The 27,880-nt window shown below is 37.8% G+C and overlaps 1 long non-coding RNA gene across 2 annotated transcripts in view; it reads left to right on the plus strand.

Moving 5' to 3' along the window:
• The first annotated feature begins 830 nt into the window (after positions 1–830).
• LOC140506355 (uncharacterized) overlaps positions 831–27,880 on the plus strand; it is a 157,227-nt gene continuing 130,177 nt past the window's right edge. The window contains exons 1-2 of one of the 2 annotated variants that reach the window (XR_011967895.1): positions 831–925; positions 2,187–2,243. This is a non-coding gene — a long non-coding RNA (uncharacterized lncRNA). The remainder of the gene's footprint in view (positions 926–2,186; positions 2,244–27,880) is intronic. The other variant, XR_011967896.1, reaches the window with a different exon arrangement.

A 27,880-nucleotide genomic window follows, 5' to 3' on the forward strand; every position in this document is an offset into this window, starting at 1 on the left:
GACCTTCCAGTCCAGCCTGGGCTCCGAATCTGTCAAAGTCCGTCTCCCACTGGATTCTACACCTCCAAAGTCTGGTCAGACTCTCCCCCCAGAGATATCCAAAGGAGTTTTTCCAGGAGCTTAGGTGAGTTGTTGCTTTCACTCCGCCATCTTGGCTCCGCCCTCTCCGATTTTACAAATTTTAATTCTAAGCTGGTGCTGTCCTTGGCTATCATATCTCTATCAGGCAAGGAGATTTTGTTTGAAAAAGTGGTTGCTATACTCTTTTGTTTTCCTCACATAGGGGTAATAATAACACCTACATCCCAGGGTTGTTGTGAGGATAAAATGACATGGTATTTGGGAAGTTCTTTGTAAATCTTAAAACATTAGCTATTAGTATTAAATAGAAAATCCAGGGTTTAAACTTAAGTCCTCTTATATTTATATCCATCTTCTTTTCCCACTGTTCTATAGTTCTTTTTTTATGACCTCACTAGCAGTGTAACCAAAGGCAAGTCTTTTACTCTTTTTCTAACTGTCTTCTTGAGGAAAGTGTTCATGAAGTATAGGTGTTAAGCTTGTGTTTATAAGTTTTATGCCTTTTTCATTTCTAGCTCCTGCAAAATATATTTCAACACATTTTGAATCATCCTTCCCATCCCTGCCTTAACAGTGAAGTCACCAAGTAGTCATCATTGATTTAATTCAGGGATTGATTCTAATAATTTCTTTGTCTTCTTATCCTTCACAACATATGTTGGCATATAAACTACAATTATCTTCATGGTGACCTTTTAAAATGTAGTAATTATGAACACAACAATAGGAGATGACCGAGAGTCCAGGAAATGATGTTTTTGGTTGCCTTGGATTCATAATAAATAGAACTCCATCAGCTCCTTTATCTTCCTCACTAGCAGGACTTCATGATCTATTCTTTTAGGTATGTTTTCCTTTCTCCTTATGGTTTCATATTCATATGTATAATTCAGTTGCTGCTGTGGTAGGCACATTTCTTGGTCATTGGACAAAGATCACACATTTACAATTCTCTATGCCATTTGTTTACAAACTATTACTCTTCCTCCCCATGGGCATTTTTCCCTCTACTCTGAAAAGGTCCTTATAGAAGTGGAACATCATCTTAGAACTGAAAGGCACCTTAGAGACCATCTAATTCAACTTCCTTATTTGAAATATGTGGAAGAGAAACTGATGAGATTAAATGAATTGCTAATGGTCTCATCAGCAGCCAGTATTTGAGGTGGGACTTGAACCCAGGTTCTCTGACTTCAGAGCCATTGTTATTTCCATTTAATCACTTTGAGATGATGCCAGAGAAAATATTCATGGCCTTCTTCAAAGTTTTTCTCTGCTTCGATTTCAGAGACATAATCTAGGGCTGGATGATCATGGGCTTTATGTGTTTAATGTCTTCTACTCTTCTCTCATTGTTCACATGTAGCAGTTGCAGGGCTCCTGTGCAATCCAGATTGAATATTGTTGAATTCACCACTAACCTTTGCCTTGTGTTCTATATAGAGAATGGTAAAAGATATGGGCAAAGTTGAGTTAAGGAAACTTCGGAGAGAGCTTTTTATGGGCTCTCCTTTGCTGCATTCAGAAACATGGAGATGAGAGAGAAGCAACATTTATAAATAACGTTTAAAAGTGAAGCCTTGCAGTTTTGCTATTTTAAATGAAGAGGTAACATTTATAAAAAAAAAAAAAACATTAATAACTAAAAATAAATGAGAGGACGAAAAAGCCCTTAGGTCTGATACAGAAATGAACAAGTTATGTGAGGGGATTGATAAAAGGAATCAGAAGATCATAAAACATGACCTTAGACAGAGTCATAAGAGTAAAGCTGAAATAAAACAATAGAAAATGAAATATTTTCCATGGAAAATCCCACCATGAGTACAGGGAAGACCAACAATGTGCAAAATGAATACATACTTCTATCAAGTCAGCAGGTCAGGCCCAAGCACTCACTTTCAAAAGTCAGATAGAGTCCTAAAAGTTTTTAAATGATATAAAGAGAATAGGCAAGAGTTTTAAAGAGAATTTAGTATAACCCTTCTTTTTGCTTTATAAAGTAACTGAGTCCCAGAGAATGGTAGTGAAATTTCTCATTGTCACATAGTCATTTAGTAGAAAAAAATGGGACTAGAACCTGATTTTTCTCTCTTCCAATTCAGGGTTCTTTCCACTGCCTGCTGCCAAAACGATCCACAAATTGGAAGACAGAGCTCCAGGTGGGTGCAATTTTAAGAAACCCCTTTAAATAAAATCTAAATTTACCAGATTCATCTAGTGCTACAGCATTTTAGAGGGGATGGGTGGGCATTGTGCCAAAGGCTGGTCCAATCAGGGAGGGATGAAGCTGATGACCTGAGATTACAGGAAGAGAAGGGGGTGGGGAGAAGGATAAAAAAAAAGCATCTATAGGAACTCAAAAATCACAGCAGTCTAGGAGACCAAGTTAGATGATGCTTGAAAATTACTTTACAATGATCAAGTATTGTACAAAGATACGTTGTGCATATAACACTGAACCTGGAGTCAGAAGACCCGAGTTTTACTAGTTGTGTGATCCTGAGAAGGTAACAAACTCTCTCAGCATCAATTCCTCATTTATGAAATGGAGATAATAATAATGGCATTTACCCAACAGGGTATTGTCAAGGTCAGATGAGATGACAGATGAATCACTTTTGCATGTTGTAAAGCACTATATAAAGGATACTTCTCTATCATCTCCATATATGTCTATATCTATGTATCTGTGTACACACACATACACATACATGTATATATATACTATGTACAATATATTATGTAGACATACTTATATGTGTGTATAAACAGGGATGTACATATATGTATATATGTATACATACATCTATATGTATATCTATATATAGACATATCCGTATAAATTTCCTTGTTGGTATAGGAGGAAGCCCACCTCAATAGGCTCGGATATTTGAGGCATTCTCGCGTAGCAGAAGGAACACTGTACTTGGAGTAAAGAGATCTGGGTTCAAATCCAGATTTCCAAACTTACTAGTTAAGTGACTCTGGAAAAATAATTTCAACTGTCTGAGTCTTATTTTCCTAACTAATAGGATGAACATAACATTGGACATGCCTACTTGTCAGGGTTGCTTTATAAATCATAAAGCATTCTAAAAATATGAGTTACTTCATTCACAGTGAGTCATCAATACAAGGCTAAATCATGGTCGGTATATTCTGTTTAAAATACAGCAGGGAAGCATGTAATCCATTTTAGAAAGAGTTCTATCAAAATGGTTATTATTTTTTAAGATTTGTTACTTAGAGGCTCTCTTTCAAGTTATCTGGAAAATTCATTTAAGTGGAACCTTGCCTTCTCCTGCCATGCCTGATAAATTAGGTGTTATTATAGTTCATTGTAATTTCTATAGGGATGATGACACAGATGAGTACAAAACATGGTTGTTCCTTTGGCAGCAAGATTGACTTTGGGAAAAATAATTCCAAAGGGGTTGAAGTTTGGCTTTAAATACAAGTTTTCCCTTTTTGAGCCTCCAGTGTTATTATTATAATAATTTTGCCCCCATCCAATGTCATTTAAGCTTCTATTAAGCATCTTTTACATGTAAGGCATGACAATCAAGCCAAAAGCACTAATTGAGCACCTAAGAATACAAAAGCAAAGAAAAACAGTCCCTTCCCTTGGGCTTCAAAGAGCCAGAAATGTGGACGGAGAGCATTTCAGAAACAGGAGATAATCTCTGTGAAGTCATGGGATTTAGAAATGGAAGTCCAAGTTCAATGATTAGGACACTTTGGTTAGAACACAGAGATCATGAAGGGGATTGTGCTAAATAAGCCTGAACAGGCTTCCTAGAGCTAGATTGTGAAAGTCTTTAAATGCTCAACTTGGGAGATTTTATTTTATCCTAGAGATAATAGGGAGCCTCTGAAGTTTCTTGAGCAGGAGAGAGACATTTTTATGGCCTAAATTAGGAAGATTATTTTGGCAGCCTGTGTGGACCATAGATTAGAGAAGGGAGAGCCTAGAAGTCAAGATCTAGTCAGAAAGCTGGTGTAATAGCTTATGAAATAAATAATGAGGATCTGAACTGGAGAGGCAACAATGTCCATGGAGAAAAGAGTCCCTGTGCAATCAACTCCTGCCTGATTTCAGAATAATTTGCACTTTCAGTCATTTATATCTTGGTACTGAATTAAATGTACGTTTTCCCTCTCCCTGGGTAATTCATAATTTGATCTTTATCTATAAATGTGTAACAGAAGGTTTGTTTTCCATGAAGGATATTTAAAATTTCTTTCTAGTCGGTGAGGAGGAATTTTTTTCAGGGGGGACAGAGTGTCCATCTAAAAGCATTTTAATAACCCACCATTCTGACTACTCCTTCTCTATCTCCTTTGCCCTATCATCATTCCTGTTCGCTCTCTAAATGTAGATATTCTCCAGGGCTTTGTCCTGGGCCTTCTCTTTCCTCTCTGCACTTCCTCATAGTAACCAGGTAACTTCCATGGGTTCAACCATCATTTATGCTAATGATTCCAAGATCTATATATCTAACCCAAGACTCACTCTCCATTTCCAGTCCTGGATAACCAACTGTCTATTTGAGAGTTCTGACTTCTTTAAGCATCTCAAACTCATGACCAAAACTGAAGTTGATTATCTTTCTCCCTAAACCTACCCTTCTTCTAAATTCTGTTTCTATTGAGAGTGCCACCATGCATCTAACCACCCAGATTCATAATCCTAGATCAGTCCTCTACTTCACTCAGAGGCAGCTGTTGGCACATTGGATAAAGTACTGGGCCTGGAGCAGAAAGACCTGAATTTAAATCTAGTCTCAGAGACTTACTAGCTATATGGTCCTGAGCAAATCATTTAACCTATTTACCTCAGTTTCCTCAGTAGTAAAATGGTGATAATAGTATAACCTGATTCACAAGGTTATTGTAAGGATAAAATGAGATGTTTGCTAAAAAGCACTTAGTACACAGTGCCTGGCACAAAGTCAATGCTATATTAATGCTTATTCTCTTCCCCTTTAACACCCATATCCACTCAGTTGCCAAGAGTTGTAAATTTTACCCGCAGAATATTTCTTATGGCAGTTCCCATCTCCCTGCTCACATAGCCACTTTTCTAGTTCAGCTTTTCTTCACTTGGACTATGACACATTCTCCTAATTCATCTCCCTTGCTCAGATCTCTTACATCTCCAATACATTTTGCACATGGCTGTTTGAAGTTACATTTCTACAGATAGTCTGACAGTCTCCCTCTCATGTTTACAAAAGATCTAGAGACTCATTACCTTATTTTTCGTGGGGAATATTTTAATTAGAAAAAGGTTTCAAATGTAAATTTCCTTGGGAAAGAATGAAATATTAACTCCTATCTTTGGCATGTAAAGCCTTTCACAGTCTGACTGGAGTCCACATCTCTGGTCACATTAAATGGTATTCCCCTTTGCATATGCTGTAGTCCAGAATAGCCAAGCTGGACTACTTATTGCTGATCAAACATGACATTCCATCTCTTTCTTTGTGACTTTCTGCAAGTTGTCTCCTGTACCTGGAATGCATCTTCTCCTCAACTTTGCCTCATAGTATCTCTAGTTCTCTTTTTTTTGCAGATGATTGGATCAGAGTATATACAATGTATGAGGATGGGACTGCATCCTGGTATGTTTGCTAAAGAGTACTTTGACTCTTTGCTAAAAGGCATGTATGACCTGGATTGGTCCCTCGTTCCCCAAGGTAGCTACGACAAATAGGATTGGTGACTTAGGCACATGGAACCACCTACTTGATAGGCTAAAAGGAGAGGTCAACGTTACTGCCACTTTTTCTTTTCCTTTCTTTTGAATTTAAGACTTGAGATTCTGACAGCCATGATTTAAACTTCCTGAGAGGGGAGGTGAAAATGATTTCCCTTCTCTCCCCTTCCCCAGCAGCAGCTATCACAGCTACCCACATATGTTAATGAGTCAATTTTGAGTTCCAAATTTTCTCCCTCCCTCTCACCCCTCCCCCACCCACTGAGAAAACAATTATACATGTGAAAAGATGCAAAACATTTCCATATTAGCTATATCACAAAAAAGTAAATAAAGCAAGAAAATTATGCTTTAATTTGCACTCAGGTCATCAGTTCTCTCTCTGGAGGCAGATAGCATTTTTTTCACCACTAGTTATATGGAATTATTTTGGATCATTGTATTGATCAGAGTTACCAAGTCTTTAATAGTTGATCATCATTACAACGTTACCCTTATTGTGAACAATGATATCTTGGTTCTTCTCACTATACTTTGCAGTAATACACATAGATCTTGCCATGGTTTTATTTTTTTCCTGAAACCTGACCCCCACCCCAGTCATTTCTTATAGCACTTTCATCACAATCATATAACACAACTTGTTCAGTCATTCCCAAATTGATCAATTTTCAATTTTTGCACCACAAAAATAGCTGCTATGAGTGTTTTGGTATATGTGAATCCTTTCTTCTTTGATCTCTTTGAGATAGTGACCTGGTAGTGATATTGGTGGATCAAAGGATATAGACTATTTTATAGCCCTTTGGAAATAATTACGGATTGTTCTTCAAAATGATTAGATCAGTTCACTACTCTACTAGCACTCCATTAGTGCAATTATTTCCCCATATTACTTGACCATTTGTCATTTGTGATAGGTGTAAGGTGGTACCTTAGAGTTGTTTTTAATGTGCCTTTTCCTTATCAATAGTGAATTAGAGCATTTTTTTTCAAATGACTGTAGATAACTTTGATTTCTTCTTCTGAAAGCTGCCCATTCATATCTTTTGATCATTTATCATTTGGGCAATAGTTCTTATTGTCTATAGATCTGACTAAATTTCCTATGTGCTTGAGAAATGAGACCTTTATCCAAGAAACTTTCTGTGAAGTTTGTTGATATAACTTTAGTCTATGATACCTTTTAACAAAATGTCATTTCCCTGATTGTCTCTTTCAATTAGGTTTATTTTTACTTTTGATTTGTCTGAGATTATGATTGGTACTCCTGCCCTCTTCACTTCAGCTGAAGCATAATAGACTGTGCTCTAACCCTTTATTTCAATTCTGTGTCTGTCTTTCTGTTCCAAGTTTATCTCTTGTACACAACTTATTTTTGTATTCTGATTTCTAATCCATTCTACTATTTGCTTCTCTTCTATAGGTTTACTCATCCCATTTATATTCACAGTTATGATTACTAACTGTGTGTTTCTCTCCATCTCATTTTATTCCTTCTCTCTCTTTTTATCCTGTTCCTCCTCAAAAGTTTACCTTGCTTCTGGCCACTGCCTCCTACAATCTGCCCTTCCCCCTTTCATGACCCCATCAGTTCTCTTACCCCGTTTTCTTCTTATTTCCTTGTTGGGTAACATAGTTTTCTGTAATCAACTGATTATGTATGTATACACAAAAGCACACACATATATTCTTCCCTCTTTGAACCAATTCTGAGGAGAGTGAAGTTCAAATATTGTCACCTCCATTTACCCCTCTACCATAAAAGTTTTTCCTTGAGTTCCTCCTTTGTGTGAGATAATTTGCCCCATTTTATCTCTCCTTTCCACCTCCTCTCAGCGCATCCCTCTTTCTCTCTCCTGCATTCTTCTTCTTCTTCTTTTTTGTTTTTTGGAGATCATCATAACATTATCAGCTCACACCCATGCCCTCTGTCTATGCAGACTCCTTCCAACTGTCCTAATAATGATAAAGTTCTTAGGAGATATAGTCAGGAGAATATGAAATCTGTTCAACAATCTCATAAATCTCCGAGAGTCTTTCCTCTTTCCTGGAAGAGTATTATAAGAGTACTGCATTACTTTTTAATGTTTAAATATTTGCTAATATGAGCTTATAAACCTTGTCTTTTTAAAGCATTTCTTTCATGTTGGTATAAATAAATAGCTATTCTCTTTCTTACATCTGCCATCTTGTACACTAACTTTTTTTAGAAGAGATCCTGCTAATTTGGGGGGGAAATGTGGTCCATACCAAAGCCTTTTAAAAGAGATATTACTTGGAACTAAAGAATGTGGGGCATAATGAGCCTGAGAGTAAAGAAAAAGCCCAATCCCTTTGTGATGTTTTTGTTAATTTGTCCCTCCTTTTTTCTTTAAATAATTTCTTTTGTCTTAATAGATGGCTCTCTGGGAAGATAGAATAAAAGGGATAGAAGTGGAAATGTATGTGATAGAAGAACAAAAATTAACAATGAAATCTAATAATTTTTCAGATTATGAAAATTTGGAAAAGTAGTTGGTTTCCCCCAGGAATGAGCTGGATTTCTCTGTATTGATATTTGGAGGATTTTTGAATGAAATGGCACACATTGATCTGTGGGTAACATTCTGAAGCTCAACTCAAGTACCATCTCCACTACCTGCTTCATGAGACTTGTCCTATTACCCTCTCCTCCACGCTCTATCCACTAACATTGTATTTTATCTACGTATTTTATATTCACTTGTACATGTTCATTTTGTCCTTCCCTATTCCCACCTCCCTAATACAATATAAAGTCTTTGTTCCTTGAGTGTCAGGATTTGTTTGTCTGTTGTAAATCCAGGCTACTGTATTTCCTGTATCTAGTAAGTATCTGATAAATCCTTGTGGATGTAATGACTTCTATTTAAGGCCAGGACCTAGGCAGGAATATAAGTAACTACTATTGTCTCCTTCTAGTATTACTCACATGACCCCCATACTGTGCTTACAAAATTTCTGTCTTATCTCTAAAATAAAGATAAAATTCTTGACTCAGTCGGTTCTGTGATAGTTTAACTTTTGACATACTTTTCTCCCATGTCTCCCTGACAAAGATTCTGGTTCTGAAAAAGAGCAGTGAAATGAAAACGTTTACATTTCCTTGTGAATGGAGAGAAATTGTTTGAGGGATAGGGTTTCCCTCAAATACTTTTTCACTGGTTATTCTGAGTAACTAAATCTATACTTAGTTATATAAGTTGTATAAGTCTATGCAACTATACTAACTTTAAAGGATAAATAAAAATGCCTTCCTCTTTAAGCCTTCTACTCAATAGACATCTTGCTACCTATCTTACATTACTCTTTTCTCTGAGATAGAAGGGTGGACAAGCATGCCACAGATGCAAGTCAAACCAGAAAGAAAAAAAAAACCCAAAGCAGACATGTATAAATGATTGCAACCTGGGAGACAAAAAGGGAGCTGATAGGAGGACAACATAATTTGTAGCTGTAGTGACAATGTGATATTCATTATGCCTACTGCAACCATGAAAATCCCAGTGTAATTCTGAATTGCAAAATATAACAGATTCTCCACTTGGAAGACAGAACCAAAACATTTATTCAGACACCAGAAAGTCAAATCCATCATAGTAACAAAGACATCTATACACAATAACAATGCAGTGGGCAATATCATCCCCAAGCCTTTCCCACACTATGCTTCCTGCAAACCAGATCCCTTAAACAAATCACAAACAGGCTCTTTCACTCCCACTAGTCAGCTGCTTACCTGCATCCTTCCTATATCTAACTGTTCTCATGACTGTCTTTCTGTCAGCTCTACTCTAGCTTTCCCTCTTCCTGCCCCACGCTTTCCTCTTCTACCCATTCAGCAAACTCCTCCAACTACAGGTTCCATGTGACTTAAACAGGTCATGTGGGCCTCTTGATAAATGGGAAAGAACTTCCCATTTAAGTTACCATTACAGGTCCAATGTACTTCTTCAGAGTCAAAGCTATTACTCTGCTCTGGTCAGTCTAGTTTCCTCATTGCCCTCATTGTTACACAACAGGCTTAGTCCTTCTTCTAGGTGTTATGTTCAGTTCTGGGAGCCAATTTAAGAAACAACTTTGATAATTTGGACATATAAAATGATTTCTACCAGGAGAGTGAAGGGCCTCTAGTTCATGTAGTTTCAGAATAGAATGAAGGAATTAGGGATGTTTAGCCATGAGAAGAGAAGGGGTGGGAGAGGAGGACTTGATCATTACCTTGAAGGATTTGAGAGGATATCATATGGAAGAGGGACAGAGGATAAATTTACAAGCAATGAATGGAAGTGGCAAAGGGCAGCTTTTGGACTGATAAGAGGAAAACCTTCCTAACAATTACCAATGTATAATGGATGTTGACTGTATATTCCCCCCACTGGAAATCTTCAAGCAAAGGTTGGATGACCATTTGTGAGGTAGGTCAGAGAGAAAAATTCTTCAGGTTTACATTAAACTAGATACCTATAGAGGTTTCTTTCATTTCTGAGTTTCTACAGTACTGTTATCTTTCATAAGAAGCAAAAAACTTACCCCTTATTTTATGTATATTTTTATACTTATAAACATGGGTCATTAGAGGTGGAAGACATTTTGATAGAAATTTAAGTCAAGCCTCTCATTTGACAGAAAACGAAGACCTGGAAAAATTGATTTGTCTACTATTAAATAACAAATTAGTGGCATAGCTAGGAAGAGAAAACCAAGGTCCTAATCCCCCCAGAACTCCTCTTACGTGGTAGAGCATTGTATTTCACTAAAATGAAGATAATTATGATTTAAATTTGGCATTTTGTAGGAAATTTTCCCTGGTGGGATTTTTACATTCAGATTTATATTTTATAGACACAATAGTAGCTTATTAGAGAACTGAACAATTCATATTCCCATTTTACAAAGAAGGAAATGATTAGTATGGCTAGTCATTTTTCAGTTGTGTACAATTCTTCCTGATGTGATTTGGGGTTTTCTTGGCAAAGATAATGGAGTAACTGATGAAAAAAGGAGGCAAAAAGGGTTAAGTGACTTATGTGTTCAGGGTCACGTAGCTAGTAAGCATCTGAGACCTGAATTCAGGTCTTCCTGAATCTAGGCCTGGGACACTAGCCATTGCACTATCTAGCTATCTGCTTTAGCAAGGGTTCCCAGGTAATTTAGAAGAAAAACTAGGACTAGACCCTAATTATTTGGAAACTCAGTTGCAGGCTCTTTCTGACTCACGAAACTGCTTCTTTCCAGGTAAAGACCAAATAATATTAAACTGATGCTTTCAGCCCTTTGAAAGGAAAAGTAATGTGATAGATATTTGTCTACTCCTGATATTTCCTATTTGCATGAGCTTGAACATATTACTAACCTCCCTGATCCTTTTAAATGAGGGAATTGGATTAGATCATTTTTGAGATCGTGTTCCAGGTGAAGATCTCTGATTGATTCAATGACACAAAAATTGGAATACAACTTTTGAGATATGAAAGTAGCCTTGAATCCTGTATTTTCCACTAGCACTCCTAAAATCTTAGTGGCAGATAAACTGAACCAAACAAGCAAGTCACAGACCAAAGTGTAAAATTTAGCATGAGTCTTTAATGCCTTGCTAAGATGAATATGCTTTTGCATGTTCCCTTGACCTCTTACACGATTTCTCTATAAAAGACTGACATTGTTCCTATGGCAAGCAGTATGATATACTATGTGGGACATCATCAACTAATTATATCTCCCAATATTTCCCAAACTTCCTGTCCTTTAGAGATGCATTCTTTTGTGTATATTTGAGGGATGGGATAAGAAATCATACATTAAGTCCCTCATGCCTCAGTGGGAATGTAGGAATTGGATAGTTTGCTTTTTGGTGGGTGAAATCCTGGAAGCAACACTAAGTCCATAGCAAACTGAGACTCAAAAAGTGAAAGGGGGAGGGAGATACAAGGATAGGGAATGAAAGAATAGTAGACTTCTGGAGCTAAATCACTTCTTATGAAAGAGTCAGCCTTTTATCCACTAGGCAGAAACTGTGATAATCTGCTCCATTGAAACCAGGGGCAGCCATCAAGAAACTGGCAGTGAAGATTTTTATTTGAAAGAATCAAATACAGGACTGTAGGTTCAAGGTGAAAGAATTGAGAGCAGTAGTAACGGATGAGGGAAAATTGGAGATGAAAATTGGAGATGAAAAAAGGGGGGAAAAGAAATCACAGTCAGTGATTTGAGAGAATTTTCTTTGAGGTTACATTAATTGAATGTTCCAACTATCCCTTCATCTCCCCAAGTCACCATTACACCCATTACTGTGGTGAGTCTTCTCTAGTTGTATTTTAAAAAGAGGGATAGAAGAAATTTTGAAAAGATACAAAAACATTTTATTTAACTCTACGTGTGTTCTAGTCACCTTTCAGGGTTTAGATAGAGATAAGCATTCTTCCAGAAGCCTTCCTTGATCACTCCATTCCCTCCCAAACTCTCCAAATTCTTACTCTCATATCACTCTTTTCTCATGAATAAATGCAATAATTTTTATGACTATAATTTTTTCAGGGTAAAAATGTATAACATTTGCTTGCAATTATTTGTACTTAAAGTGCATTTGCACAGGTAGGAGAAATTATAGTAAATCATAGGAAAATTATAAAAATTATGAAACATTCTTTCATCTATTAACAAAATTGACTCTCTCCATCTTTCTATTAAATACAAGGTCTTTGAGCACTTTGAAGCTAGCATGAGTTCACAAATAACAAATCAAGCCAAATTAACTTTATTGTCTTTTTTTGATATGGTTACCAGACTGCTTGATAGGGATGGTGCCATATTCTTAGCAATTCTTGATTTCAACAAGCTAATGAAATGTTTCATGATATCCCTAGGATAAAAATGAAGAAGTATGGGCTGCATAAAGTATTTAGTGAAGAAGACATAGTTGATTTATCAACCTGGTGCAAAGAATATTGATTAAAAGATCAATGTCAGTTTTAATGAAAATTTTCAGAAGCCTATCCCAAAGGTCTGTTGCACATCTTGATCAGTGGCTTGAATGAAGCCATGATTTTTTAAATTAATTTTGCAGATTATATAAAACTGAAAAGGACAACAATTATATTGGATACCAAGTATAATATTAGAAAAAGATCTTGTCATGTTGGAATGTTGGACATAAATCAATAAGATGAAAAATTTAACTGGAAAAAAATGTAAAGTCCTGCATTTATTTTTTTTTTTAATCATTTACACATGCATAGAATCAGGAGAACTTGGCTTAATATGATTTCAAAGGAAGAAAAGACCTAGGGATATGAATGAACTGGCAGTTTGACTTGAGCCAATGCTTTGATGTAGCTATTAAAAAATCTAATACATCTTTAGGCTCAATTAGTAGAAATGCAATGTCTAGGTCAGGGGAAGTAATGGTCACATCTTACTCTTTTCTAATCTGATGACTTGTACAGCACATTGTTTAATAGTATCTCACACTTTAAGGGATACAGGAGCACAATAAAATGCCTCCTGGAAGGTGAGGAATTTAGAAATTGTGCCATGAGGGATTATTCATGAAACTGGAAATAGTTACCTTGAAAAGAAAAAAAAAACAATTAGTACAAAGTGTTAGAATCAAGAGAATTTGAGTTTGAATCTAGTCTCAGATCCTTACCAGTTGTATGGCCCTGGGTAAGTCAGTTACCTTCCCTCAGACTCAGTTTCCTCATTTGTAAATTGGGTATAATAACATCACCTACTTCCCAAGGTTGTTGAGAGGATAACAGGAGATATTTGTAAAGCCCTTTGCAAACCTTAAACCATTATATATAAACTAGTTCTTACAATTCTTAAAAAAGACATGATAAATATCTTTACATATTTGAAGAGTTACAGGAGAAAGTGACTAGATTTCCTTTATAGAATCCTGAACCAGGACTAAATGAAAGGAGGAGTTTGATTTAATACAATAAGAACTTTCTAAATGCTTAGCAATTTTCTGACACTTGAACAGGTTCTCCTTCAACGAGAATCTCTTCATCACTGGAAGCATTCAAGGTAAGCCTGGACCTGTAAATCAATCAGTCAACACATGTTTATTAAGTACTTACTCTGTGCCAGGCAGGGCATCTAGGTCCCGTAGTGGATAGAATGTTGAGCCTGGAGTCAGGAAGACATTCCTTCCTAAGTTCCAATCTGGCCTCATATAGTTACTAAGTGTGTGGCCCTGGGCAAGTAACATAAAGTTATTTGCCTCAGTTTTCTCACCAATAAAATGAGTTGAAGAAGGAAATGTAAACCATAACCATAACTTTGCCAAGAAAATCCCAAATGGTGTCGGACATGACTGAAATGACTGAACAATGACAAGAAAATATTCCAGGTGTTGTCCTGTCTACTGAGAAAAATGAAACAAAGAGCTTAATTCTGTAGATGGAGACAACATATACACATATAAGTATATGCAAATATATACAAGGTAATTTTAAGAGAGAAGCGCTGGCAGCCAAGGAGATCACAAAAGGCCTCATGTAGCTGACATTTGCACTAAAATTGAAAGAATGATTGGGATTCTAAGAGGCAAAGGGGAGGAGCAAGTATATTCCAGATTTAGAGGACAGGCTGCACAAAAGAATGGAATGGAGAGATGAAACACTATGTGTGAAGAATAGTAGGAATAACAATGTCGTTGGATGCAAGCATGCAATGGGGAGTAGGGTTAAGAAAGCTAGCATGGTTGAGAGAAGTTAGAACTTTGAAGAACTGTGAAGAACTTTATTTGGCATACACAGGAATTTATATTTGATCGTAAAGGGAACAAAGTTAGTATCATTAAGCAAGGAATTTGAAGAAGGGATTCCTATATCTTTGAGGCTGGTGGACTGACTACACATGATCTCCAAATCCCCTTTTGAATATGCAATTCCATATTCCTATTGTTTTTTTCTTCAGGAACTCCATGGACAAATTTAGCCTTCTTGTCCACAGAGAAGCTGTTGTTCTCAGATTATACCAAAGAGTCTGAATAACAAGGTGATTTACTACCTAAATGGAGGGGTTGAGGTGTCCTAAAAATGCAAATTGAAACCTCCTGAGAGTAACAAATTGTTGCAGCAGAACACCTCTGGCCCAGTTCCTTTCATTCGAAGATGAGTTTCAGTTTAGTGCTGAACACCTCTGGCCCAGTTCCTTTCATTTGAAGATGAGTTTCAGTTTAGTGCTGATGTTATAAAACTTTGGAGGGACCTCAGGGCACTCAGATTTACTGTTAATAGAACTGAAATGGGGTTATAAAGAGCACTAGTGGTTTAAAAAAAATCACCCCTTTATTTGATCCTAGATATCATTAGATAATAGAAAATTAAGAGGTGGCCTTTCACCTTTTCTTACCTAAACTTCTCCCCACACAACAAACCACATATCCTGCTGTGATGTATATAAGATCTGCTTCCATGAAATATGATGGCTATCTACTTAGGGTAGAAAATGGTGCAGGGTCAGATCCTTTACATAAGCTGAAGCATAAAGAGATGGAAACAGACATATTATTTTGCTTCAGGCAGTATAAATTTACATCTTTGAAAACTGAAAACTAGACACTGCTCTGCAAGTCTTTCTTATCACCTCTCTCCTTTCCTTTTATGTCATCATTTTAATAATTGATATTTATAGACCTCTAACAAAGAACAGTGTAAAACTGCATTGTCAAATTGAGCTATATTTGTGAAGGTTCCTCCACCAGCCTCCCCCTTTTATTAGAAAGTAATTACAGTTTTGGTAAGATATTCATGGTCTGCCTTTTTACTCTTAACATGAAGATCAAGGGCTATTATGAATAGGGACAGCACAGAAGAGGAATTCATTATAGAGGAAGCAACATTATGTAAGAAGTGAGATTCGAAAATAAGTGCGGAGTTCTGCCCAATTCAGATAAATCTACATCTTCAACTAAAAACAAAGACTTTTGAAAAAGATTAAATGGGAGAACAGAGAAAATCAGAACAGTAAATGCTGAGCATGCTTTTTGTCTGGCAGAAGCCAAATCCACATTTTTGCAAATGGCAGCTTTCCCCTCTTCTTCTCTGATAGGGTACCAAACCAAAGTGTTTCTCCCTCTCTTCCCTTCTTTCCTCCATATCTTGCCTCCTTCTTCTATTATGAGACTGTATTTTCCCATTACACCTAGGCTAGAACTACACAGCTACTAACAACTTTTATCCATTACTGATTGGCAAGGGAGTTTTGACATGATCGATTTCCAATCTGGACTAGTTCACACCTTCTTAGATAATTCAGTGATTCTTCATTTCTGAAGGATCACCACATTGATATAAAATTTAATGCATAGTCCACTGCAGCTCAGAACTGTACTTACCTAAGTATCCCCAATAGTTGGAATCACCTGCATGCACTAAGAGGACTGGCCAGGTAATACTTAGTTAATGACATCACTAAATTAAACCCGAATAGGCAGTGGCTGTTTTTATTATCTTTGCATCAGAGATTTCCCATTAGGATAGAAAAAGGATATTTACTGATGACAGGAAACAAGTTCAGTAAAGCCCTTCACAGAGCCAACTGAGATTGTCAGCGTAGGTAATACATTTGTGGAAAGACAGTCTAAACTATGTTCAGGATGATGGGCTTAGATATCTCAAAGAGATTGGAGTACTCTGCAGTCTGTGCCCTTCAGATGTTAACAAAATTTGTTGCTTTAATGGAAAAAGGATCATACAGAGCTGGGAGGGCTTGAAAACAAAACAGTAAATACTCTCCTGCCTGAGTGTTAAGGTCAAAAATCCCAGGAGGAGTCAGACAACCAGCTCTGAAGGGAAGACATGGTGTTCATGAAGCTTTTTAGGCCCTTAATTATCCCCCATCCATGGACTATTGAAAACTGTGATGCCAATGCTCAAGGATGGTTTGATGCCACTGTGATGGACAAACTCTATTTGTGTTTGTGTAAAAGTAGAGTCTGGAGACTTTATTTATGACTTGATTAATGTGCATGAGTGAGGAAGAGGGCTTGGATTCTGGAGTATGGTCAACATAGAACTCAATGGCTTGGGAGATGATAGAGTGAGGGGCCTTCACTTGGATCTCTAGGAACAAGGGGGAGTCTAAAGAGCAGGAGAGGTTCCACAGACTGTAGTTATCTGGGGAAAATTCTACATCCAGTGCTTTCTGCCTGTGTATCTACCTGGAGAGATGCCACAAGCTCTGAGTCCTTATAATACCTTCCCTATACACAAGCATCTAGTAATTTTATTTGGGGAGCAATAGGGAGCTAATTGGGAAGTCCAGCACCAAGAAGTCATTTGGGAGATAAAAATTTAGAGTATCCTGAGGTTGGGACTGATCACCATTGCCATTGTTAGCAGGAATTTAATATGAGAATCCTAGTGTTGGACTACATTGGCTGGATATAGTCATACAGTCATGTTGCTGAGGCAGTTTTAGCAGAATGTGGAAACTAACAAAAACTTGTAGATGACCTAACATCAGTATGAATATTCACTCCTACTGATCCTCCATGTAACGTGGGGCTTATATGGCCAGTTGTTTGTGGGAAATCCATCTAGGTTGGGTAGAGTCACAACCACATGGGAAAGCAAACCAGAAACAGGTATGATGATGATAGGACCCTTAAGGAGTTCTAGTTCAAAGCAGGTAAGAAGACAGCACACCCCCCCCCAAGACTCCCACATACGTTTTGGGGGGCCACTTCATTGCTGAAACAATCCTTAATGGTTTTCAACCTCTAGTGAGGAAGCAGCATACCCTCTACATATCAGTGACCTGATAGGAGTTAGGAAGCTCTCCTGGATGTCAGTGGCCAATGACAAAGCTCCCATTGCTTTGAGGAAGAATAATGAGCAGCTGCTGGTTAGATTTAGTCATGTACCACTTCTGAATTTTCTGATCCTTCTTTAGTCTCCGTAGCAGAAAAAAAAAAGAACACTAAGTAGAAAAACTAGTGCAAGCTGATCCAGAGCTCAGGGAAAGACCGAGAAAGTGGTAGATATGTAAATATTTCTTTGTCACAAAGAACAAAGCATAACGCCTTCACGTTCATGATAGTAGCTGTCATAGGTCTGGTCACTACAACTCCAAAGTGACAGATCCTATGCAAAAAGTCAAATAGAGTGATCAAGCCAATTGATTTTTGCCATAGCTTCCTGCCTTTTGGGGGGCATGAATATAAATACAAATACCTACATGCCATGTACACACAGATACATTTTATGAACACATGGATGCAATTCCATATTTAAATTATTTTAAATTAATTATTTTAAAAGTAATAAAGTGTGCACATATGCATGTTTATATGTATGTATATGTACATATATGCATGTGTGTATGCATATGCAGGCATACATAGGGGCAGCTAGTTGGCACCGTGGATAGACCAATGAGCCTGGAGTCAGAAAGACCAGAAAGTTAAGAGCTCAAATCTGACCTGAGACACTTACTAGCTGTGTGACCCTGGAAAGTCACTTAAACCCTGCTTGCATAAAACTGGAGAAGGAAATGGCAAACTACTCTGGTATCTGTGCCAAGAAAACTCCACGGACAGTTGGCAAATGGAGTCACAAACACCTGGACACAATGAACAAAAACAACAAAAACCATAAATGCATATGTGCATGGATATATATGCATATGTATGTATATATTTATGTGTATATGTGCATGTGCGTGTATATGTACACATGCACTTGTATTTATATGGCTATGTGCATATGCATGTGCTCATGCATATATAAGCATATGTGCACATATATACATGTTCATGCAGAAATATACATGTAGATATACAGCATAAGAGTTCGATTTGTTAAATCTGAACTCAAGTTCCTAGACTGGCTCTTACTAGCTATTTGACCATGATCAACTCAGCAAATCTCTTAGAGCCTGAATTTTTGCTTTGGGATCAAGTAATAAAAGAATTCCAAGACTTGTAGTATGCTATGAAGCCTCAGGTCTATCAACCATGAATCTTCTTGCAAAAGAGAGGGAAAAAAGATGAAAGTGCTGGAAAGGGGGAGTATATAACATGCAAAAAATGGAATTCTCTCTTTGATCGTTCCATGTCTCTTTGATTTCATAAATGCTCATACTACATGCACTGCCTTCATACATCCAGATTACAACTCACTCTTGTCTTCTAATCATGTGTGACTTTTGTCCATCTCCTCCCACAATCCTTCAGAGGTGGTCTTCCAATGTGGTGGGTCCTTTTTCTAGGTCATCATTGTAAGTATAGCCACAGCACATGCAGGATGTCCATGATTTATCCTTTACTCTCAAGATATGACTGACTCACCTACTTTTCCAATCATATATCTGTCTGATGCTATATTTTATGTTGTGCCTCCTGATTATTTGTTCATATGTTCCAATCCACTCATGCCCACCATTCACCACTCTTATTGCCCTTATGTTATCTTTAGTTTAGTCTTTTTTTGCAATTATCTTTAGCTTTTCAAAGACTGTTGAATTTCAAGAATTACAGATGTGAAGCTTTGTTAGAAAGGTCCATTCAGATGCAAGGTCAGAGTCTTCAAAATATTAAATAATTTCACCAAAACAACCCAGTTCTTTCCTCCTTTACTTCCTATTCAATTGTTGGCACAGTCTATTGCCTATCCACAGTTTCTTTTCAAAATGTGTCATTGATGAATGGGCTCTGCGTGTTTATTGTTCCTCCAACAGAAAACAGCAACAGCAGCAGCAGTAACAACACAACACTACTTGGGCAAGTTCGTAGACTTTGCCAATCCTCAACCAATCCTCCTGACCTCTTTATATGCAAGTAGGCTGCTGCTGACGTAAAATGGTTACACCCTTACAACCTGAAAATTCAGACAGTCAAGCTGAGAGTAGTGAAACATTACAATTTCTGTTACCTGTTCTATGATTTCTATAATCTGTAATTGGATTTGAGGGATTTAACTGATGCTTTAGATACCTATCCATCCACCTATCTGTCTGTCTAGATGGGAAAGATCCTATCTAGCTACAATAGATTGATAAATAGATAAACCTATGGTGTGATTAGAATCTTAAGCACCCTGTGAGTGGGAACCCTTTTCATTCATTGTACTTGTGTCCTCATGACCTAGCGTAGTACCTGATTTATGATAGATGGTTAATAAATATTTGTTGATTAATTGGTTCATTCTTCCTCCTCCCCTTCCTCCAGTGTTATAGTCAAAGGTGCCTGGGATCTATTAATCCCATATTGGTACATATGTAAAGGGTACTCTTTTTGCTTCATATATTCTTGGGCATAAAGTAGGATACACCTGTTTTAATTTCATCCTAAAGATTTGCAACTTCAAGGGAGCTTCAGAGATTAATTAGACCAGCAATTCAATTCTGGAAGCAATAGTCCTTTATTGATATATTTGAACTCACTGTGGGGAATTCATGGCTTACCCAGAGATATCCAAGGATGGAACAAGAAGTCAGAGATGGGGCAACCAAAGAAAGGTATAAGGGAGCTTCCATCTTCCATATTATGACAACAGCTGCTAACATCTCCAAAACTGTAGCATCATATACTCTGAAAATTAGAATATCAGTTGACATTTCCAAGGATAGGAAAATAATTTCACTAAGAATGACACCAGAGTCTCAGACATGATTAACTTCAGGCCATGGAGTTTTTGAGAAGCTTTCTCCTAGGCTTGCAACATTATTATATCAAATTCTGGACACCCTTCCTGACTTCAACGAACAGTATTCCTGGATCTGTAATTACTCCATACATCAGGTTAGTTCATGGATATTGACCAAGCGTGGGTATTTTATGGGGAAGAGCAGCTTATTATCTAGTTGACTTAGAAGGACTATATTGGAGCAATAACACATTAGATTATGAAGTCAAGGCACCCCCCAAAAGACATATTGACATGCTAGAATAATGGGCCAAAAATAAGATGAAATTGTATACTGATAAACGTGAAATTTTGCACTTAGGTTGAAATGATCAGTTTTATAATTATAGATGAATAGGGTATGCTAGATAAAAGAAACTTAATAAAGTGAAAGCTTTATATGAGTTAATGATATAAAATGACAATTCAAAAAGCTAAGGCTACCCCATATTTCATTTAAAGAAGTGTAATACCAAGAATGGCGATAGTATTCCCACTGGAGTCTGCCCTCATCAGACCACATCTAAAGTTTTGTTTTCAGTTCTGGGCACCATGTTTTAGGAAGTACATTAAGAAGTAACAGTACATTCAATGAAACCACATGAAGGAGATGCTTGGGGTGGGGACAATGCCATATAAGGACTGGCTGAAGCAAGCGGAAATGTTTAGCCTGAAAAGGAGACAACTCAGAATAGAAATAATAGCTGTCTTAAGTGACTTGAAGGGCTCTAGTTTGGAAAAGAGACTTTGTTCTGTGTGGTCCCAAAGGACAGAATAAGGAAAAATGAGAAGAAGACTCATATAAACATAATTCAGCTTCATGTAAAAATACTTTCTCATTATTACAATTATCACAAGGCAGAAAGTGCTTTTTCTTTTTAGAGGTAAGGAGTAATGTTGTCTTTTCTATCAAGTTTTCAAGCAGTAGCTGGACCACCTATTATTGGTGATAATATAGAAGGAATTCTTTTAGTAGGACTTGGGATAGATGACTAATGAAGTCTCAGAGATTTGTGATTCTGCGACCCTGTGGTACTGTGGAGAAAACAAACAAGGAATGCAATGTGGTCCTTGCCGTTTGGGAAGAGAGATTGCCTGATGCATAGGAGGAACCTAATGTGTCAAAAAAACCCAAAACAAAACAAAACAAAAAACTACAATATAACAGCAGAACCTAGAATAATGCTGAGTACGTTAAAAACGTTCATTAACTATCAATTGATAATAACATATTGCCTTTGTATGGTTATAGCTTTTTTTTCATCAAAATATTTCATATACATTTTGTCCTGACATTATCATTTCTTTCCAAAAGTGTGTTTCTACAGATTCAAGTGATGTTATATATTCAAGAGACCCAGTAGATCATCTAGTACAATTTACTCATTTCAAAGATGAGGAAATTGAGTCCCAAAGAAGTGAAATGACTTGTCCAAAGTTACATATCTTTTTAATGGCAGAGACAGGGATGGAAGCTCTGATTTTTTGCTTCTCAGTCTAATGATTATTATACTACAATAAAGGCCATTTGATCAACTTTACCTTGTGATGTCCTTCAATACTTCCACTTTCATGTCTCCTCCCCCACCCCATATCCTCTTCTTCTTTGCACACCTCTATGGAACGTGTCAGGGAGTTAATTCTGACCAATTTGAGTATCATGGCAAATCTTGTGTGATGAGGCAAGGAGCTATGTCAAGGTCAGGGAAAGTTGCAATTATAAATCATTGAGCGTCTTTGTTCTGGGAGAAGTCTGTCCCCATATGTGTGAGAGGTTCTAATCTCCCTGAAAGCATCAAGGTCACCTTCCTTGTTCCAGAAATCCTACTAGTTGGATATGAGTTTCTCTGCTAAATTCTCAGATGTTACATGTAGGCTCTCCATATTGCCATCAAGGCAATGGAGTAGAGTTCCCAAACCAGTATTATATAAGAACTGCATTTGGAGCTGTTTGCTCCACATAGAATCACCCTTTGTCATATTTCTGATTTTTGTCCCACATGAGAACTTTACCAAGTGCTGCCTCAAGATGTTATGATACCCAGGGAAGGGAAACACGGATACGCACCCCCCCAGCCTGACTCCCTGTTGATTTGTATACTAAGAAAAAGACACAGAAGTATCCGTATGTGAGGAAAATTTTTCCTTGGGGAGACAACAACAGGACAATGTTCTTCTTAAATCCTGAAGGACCAGTCCTTCTCTTTCTTTGTTGGAAGTTCAAGCCATCTAATGACAATAAAGCAGCCAGACTAGTTAAATCTACTGACACCATTAAAAATCCTTCCTGCTTAATATCCATGCTAATGCTGCCCCTACATGCCGCTGCAGTGATTACCTCACTTTCCCATTGCTTTAATGCTAAACAAAGGAATTGTTCTTCCTGGCCTGAAGCTGACTGTTTCTATAATAAGGGTAAGATCAGGGTAAATTGGGAGCTCTTATGAAACTAAAATGGATGAGTTCTATTCAGAGTCCTTGCGGCCTAGCTGTCAGAATCATCTTCCTGGAGGCAGCCAAGAGGGCTGGGGAAGGGATATTTGGCTGGGAGCCGGTCACCAGCTTGGGTAAATTTCCTGCTTGTTCTTCCTTCCCTATCAGCATCAGCACTAAGGAATGTAAACAACATCAATCTGGAAGAAAATTATGTAAATATTTTGTTGACTGCCAGCAACCACTGTATATCCTTAGAAGAAACACAGTTGCATGCTGTAACAGGAGATAGGACATATCTTATGGCATGTGTTAGTTCTGGTGGTTTATGCCTTTCAGGGGAAATGGTCTAAGTGTGACACTCTCCCAAGTAATATATATCCAGTTCAAGAGGGTAGCAATCTGGATGATTTCTCAAGGACTTTTCTTTAGGGAGCCAAGATAATGCCTGTCCTATGAAGCAAAGTCATGACAGTTGCTGATAAAAGTAAAATAGATCCAAGAGCCATTGAGCAAGTAATGAGTGTCAAGGTAAAACAGAAAGCTCAATATATCCGATGATTGGATCATTTTGTTTTCCCATATTTCTTGAATTTATTTATTCTGATTTCATTCTTCCTTTTAATAATTTCCAGTTTAAGGTCTTTTAAAAACTCTGACTCTGGTGTTAGACTTCAAATTTCTCATCAGACTGATGTTGATATTTAGACTTATCTTGACCAAGTTTGTCATAAATGAGTGAACCAAATTAATAGTTCACCCATTTATGACAACCTTCAGCACATGGGCAGTAATGGAGAGAAATATCAAGTGATTGTGCTAGGCTTCATGAAATAGGATAGGTTCATGGGTATGTGGGAGTTAGCTCTTGAAATGGCTACAGAGAACTGATTGTTAAATTTTCAGTTAGAATATAATATAACTTGAAAATCGGCAAATACTGCAAGTAGATTTGATTTATTGTTTTGTTGGTGATGTTGATTATCAAGACTTTTAAGAGAGTGAAGGAAATGTTAATAATGAAGTTTAAACTGAAATGTGTCATGATTGTTGGGGTCTAAGGGTGCCAGGACCCCAAAATTCAATGGCAAGCAAAGCAGGTCCTGCCTCAAATGAATTTGACTCAAGCCTTCTTTCAGCCAGAGGTAAGGTTTATTAGGAAACTGATCAGGGTGGGTGAGATTTTAAGAATCCACTATATTTGTGACACTTGTATTGACAAAGAAGCCAGACTGTGATTCCAATACAACCAGGTCAGAGATTACAGACTGTGAAGGACTGGGCTGGGTTAGAAATAACAGAAAAGTAGATGTTTGGGAGTGGGGTCACAATGAAAGACCAGTTGAGTGGGATGGGTCAGTGCCTCAGGCGAGCACCAGAGACTTGATCATGTGGGAAAGTTCAAGGAATTTTGAGGTAAGGGAAGGTTCCCAGGGCCTATACCCCATCAACGATTTCTTTTCTTTTGGAGAGCCAGTTGTTAAACATTTCCCAGCATACCATTGGATAGGTCACTCCTTATTGTCCCCCACATTTCATGGGTTAAATAATGCAGTAACTCTATCTTTCCCTTTGGATATGACTGTCTCTCTAGGTACTTTCTTATCTTTGTCCTGCAGTCATGATTTGGATTCTTTTCAAGCTAACCATGGGATAGAAACAATTGGAATTGGAAGTATCTGAGATGTCTTCTATTACACAAAATCTAGCTTACCAAAGCTTTCCTCTGACTAAAGATAGCTAAACTTAATTGCCTAGGAAGATTTGGGTTGACATTTTCTCCCTGCTCTGAGAAGTTATTTTAAAAACTCAATAATTCACTTTTGTTGAGCTCTGAGCCCTTATGCCTAGAAACTTAAAAACAACTTTTTTAAATCTCACTTTCTGTGCATCCTCCCTTCCTTTATCCTGTCATTTTTCTCTCTTGCTCCATTGAATCTGAAAAGACCAGTAATGCAATGGTTATCCATATCTATCATCAAAAATATGTTTCAAAATTAATGCAATAACAGAAATCAAACAAACTCTAGACTCAGAGATTGATGACTAAGCTCATCTATTTCTCTGGAAGGAAAAGTAGGGAAAAAAAGAAAAGCAGAGAGGAGAAAATATCAGGAAGTGAGAAATCAATAACCCATTCTTTTCTTCATTGCTTGTCAGCATCTGGTTTGTGTTTTCGCCTTTGAAACACTGCTCACATATATCCCCTTCTCTCCTCTGACACTGTCACAACTCTTCTGCAGGCCCTTATCACCACACGCCTAGACTATTGCAATAGCCTGCTGATGTGTTTGCCTGCCTCAAGTATCTACACTCTTATCCAGTCACCAATAAGATTTTCCTTGAGTGCATGCTCCTGCCTTCACAATAAACTCCAGTGTCTCCAAATATAAAAAGCTGAGTTTGATATACAAACCCCTTCATAACATGCCTCCCCCCCATCTTTCAAGTCTTACACCTTACTCCACAACATGTACTTTGATCTAATAGCACTGATTCCCTTGCTATTCCATGAATAAGATACCCTATCTACCTGGGCATTTTCTCTGGCTGTCCCTTAAGTCTGGAATGCTCTCCCTCCTCAACTATGCCTACTGACTTCTTTGACTTCCTTTAAGTCTCAACTTTATGGGAAGTTTTATTAACCCCTCTTAACTCTAGTGCCTCACCTCTTAGTTATTCGCTGTTTATCCTGTATATAGCTTGCTTTAGTTGTGTGTGTGTGTGTGTGTATGTATAAAGACACACACACATAACAGCATAACATCACTTTATATCATGTTACATTGTATTGCATTGTATCATATTATTTCATGTTATTTCTTCCATTAGACTGTAAGCTTCTAGAGGGTAGGGTACACCTTTTTTGCCTCTTTTTGTATCTCTAGTGCTTAGAATATCACCTGACACGTAGAAGGTACTTAAGAAATGTTTAGTGATTGATTGATTGGTCTGGGGGGCCCCTGCACATCTGCTCACTATTTTTGTGATGTTCCAGCACTTGTTCCTCATAGTTCCCAGTGTCACACAGTGGCTATTTTTTATTCAGTTGTTTTGGTCATGGCCAATTTTTCATGACCTCATTTTGGGTTTTCCAGGCAAAGAGGAAGTGTGTACGTCTCTGTAAATATACTCTCTTCTCTGCTTCTCAGATTCTCCCATCCTCAACTCTCAACCTTTCCCCTTACCCAACCCCACTTTGAGCCCTAGCCACCCTTGATGGAAGCAGAAGTTCTATTTTTCTCTTCTCCAGATCTGTGTCTTCACTCTCTCACTCCAGTGGGGCTTCCCTTTTCAGTTATCATAGAGTACAGGACAGCTAGGTGGTGCAATGGATAGAGCACTAGTGCAGGAGTCAGGAGGACCTGAGTTCAAATCTCATCTTAGACACCAGACACTCACTAGCTCTGTGACCTTGGGCAAGTCACTGAACCCCAATTGCCTCATCCTGGGTCATCTCCAGTCATCCTGATGCATATCTGATCACTGGATTCAGATGGCTCTGGAGGAGAAGTGAGGTTGGTGATCTGCACAGCCCTCCCTCACTCAAAACAAAGTCAAATGCAAGTCATGTCACTATTTCTCTGATGGCATGGTCTTCTTTGGCAACAAAGGATGAATACACTTTGAGATCACAGTCAGAGACCACACTGCCTAGCTGCCCAGTGCCTTTCTTCAGCACATTCCATATGAGGTATACCCAATTCATACTCCAACATGCATGCATTTGTCTGTCTGTGGCTTCTTTTCTTTCAGGACAGAATCATGAATTCATGAAGGATTCATTTCATGAAAGCAGAGTAAAGGGAATTTTTATCCTGATCAGCTAAGATCCATCTTCAAAGTCCCTATCTTCTTAGAATCCCCAAATATTACTCCGAAGAGTATCTTGATATTATGCCTAAGTCCTTATATCTAACTATACCTAAAATCCTACAGTTTTACAAAGCAGTTCCTTATTCCTATTTATGGATACCAAGCTCTAAGCTTTAGCATACTTGCTAATCATGCACCAAAAAGTATTTATTAAGTGCCTAGAACATGCCAAGTTTTGTGTTCACTATTTGGGGAGGGGGTGGTAAAAGAGAAGAAGACATGGCCCTTGCCCTCACTGATTTTGCAACCTGGTTGGTGAAACACCAGTAATAGACTCTAACTAAGAAGATGATTCTCAATTGTGTACCTCAGGTGGTAAATGCTACAGATGCACAGAGAACAGGTGATAGGTAAATGTAGACTATAGTAATGGAAAGGAAACAAATGGTACTAGAGATATTTCAAGTGACAAACTGAGGAGAGTTGAAAGCCATGTACATATGAGGAAGAAGAGTGTGATGGGTTAGAAAGACACCAAGATTGATGTTCAGGATGACTTCCATGATTGATTCAGGTATGAGTGCCTGCTTGTATTGGGAACTGGCCGTGAATTGTTGCTATTCAATTCCGACTCTATCTAGATGCTCCTATATACCACCATGCTTCTCCCCTATTCTCTGTGCTTATTCTTGAGGACTGACTACTCTCATAAGAGGATTCACATAGACACTCTCTAGCTGAGAGTAAGAATGTTTTCAGTAATCAAGGTCCTCCATTGCTTTGGAGCTTCTCACTGTTGGCCTCCTGTTTGCTTTTCCCATTCCTTCAGCTCCAATATATTTCTTGATTCCTGAAAGTTTCTCTAGACAAACCACTACCTACCTCACTTGCTGTCAGAGCCCACAGCAGCACAAGTAAAAGCTGAACAAGGTGGAGGAATGACTACCTTGCTGCTAGCATAAATGGAGGCTGCCATCAGACACTTTGGATGAGACACAATGTCATTCATTGGCTTCTGGTGTTTCTCCCCTTATGGTGCACTTCACTCTATATAGACCTCACTCTACCTCTAAGCTTTGGACCTGTTGTTCCAGATGCATTTTGAACATCTTTTCTTAACCCAAGGATGGGGAATCACATGTAGCCCTCTAGGTCCTCAAGTGTAGCC

The sequence above is a fragment of the Notamacropus eugenii genome, chromosome 5 (genome assembly GCF_028372415.1).
Source record: "Notamacropus eugenii isolate mMacEug1 chromosome 5, mMacEug1.pri_v2, whole genome shotgun sequence".
Taxonomy (NCBI): domain Eukaryota; kingdom Metazoa; phylum Chordata; class Mammalia; order Diprotodontia; family Macropodidae; genus Notamacropus; species Notamacropus eugenii.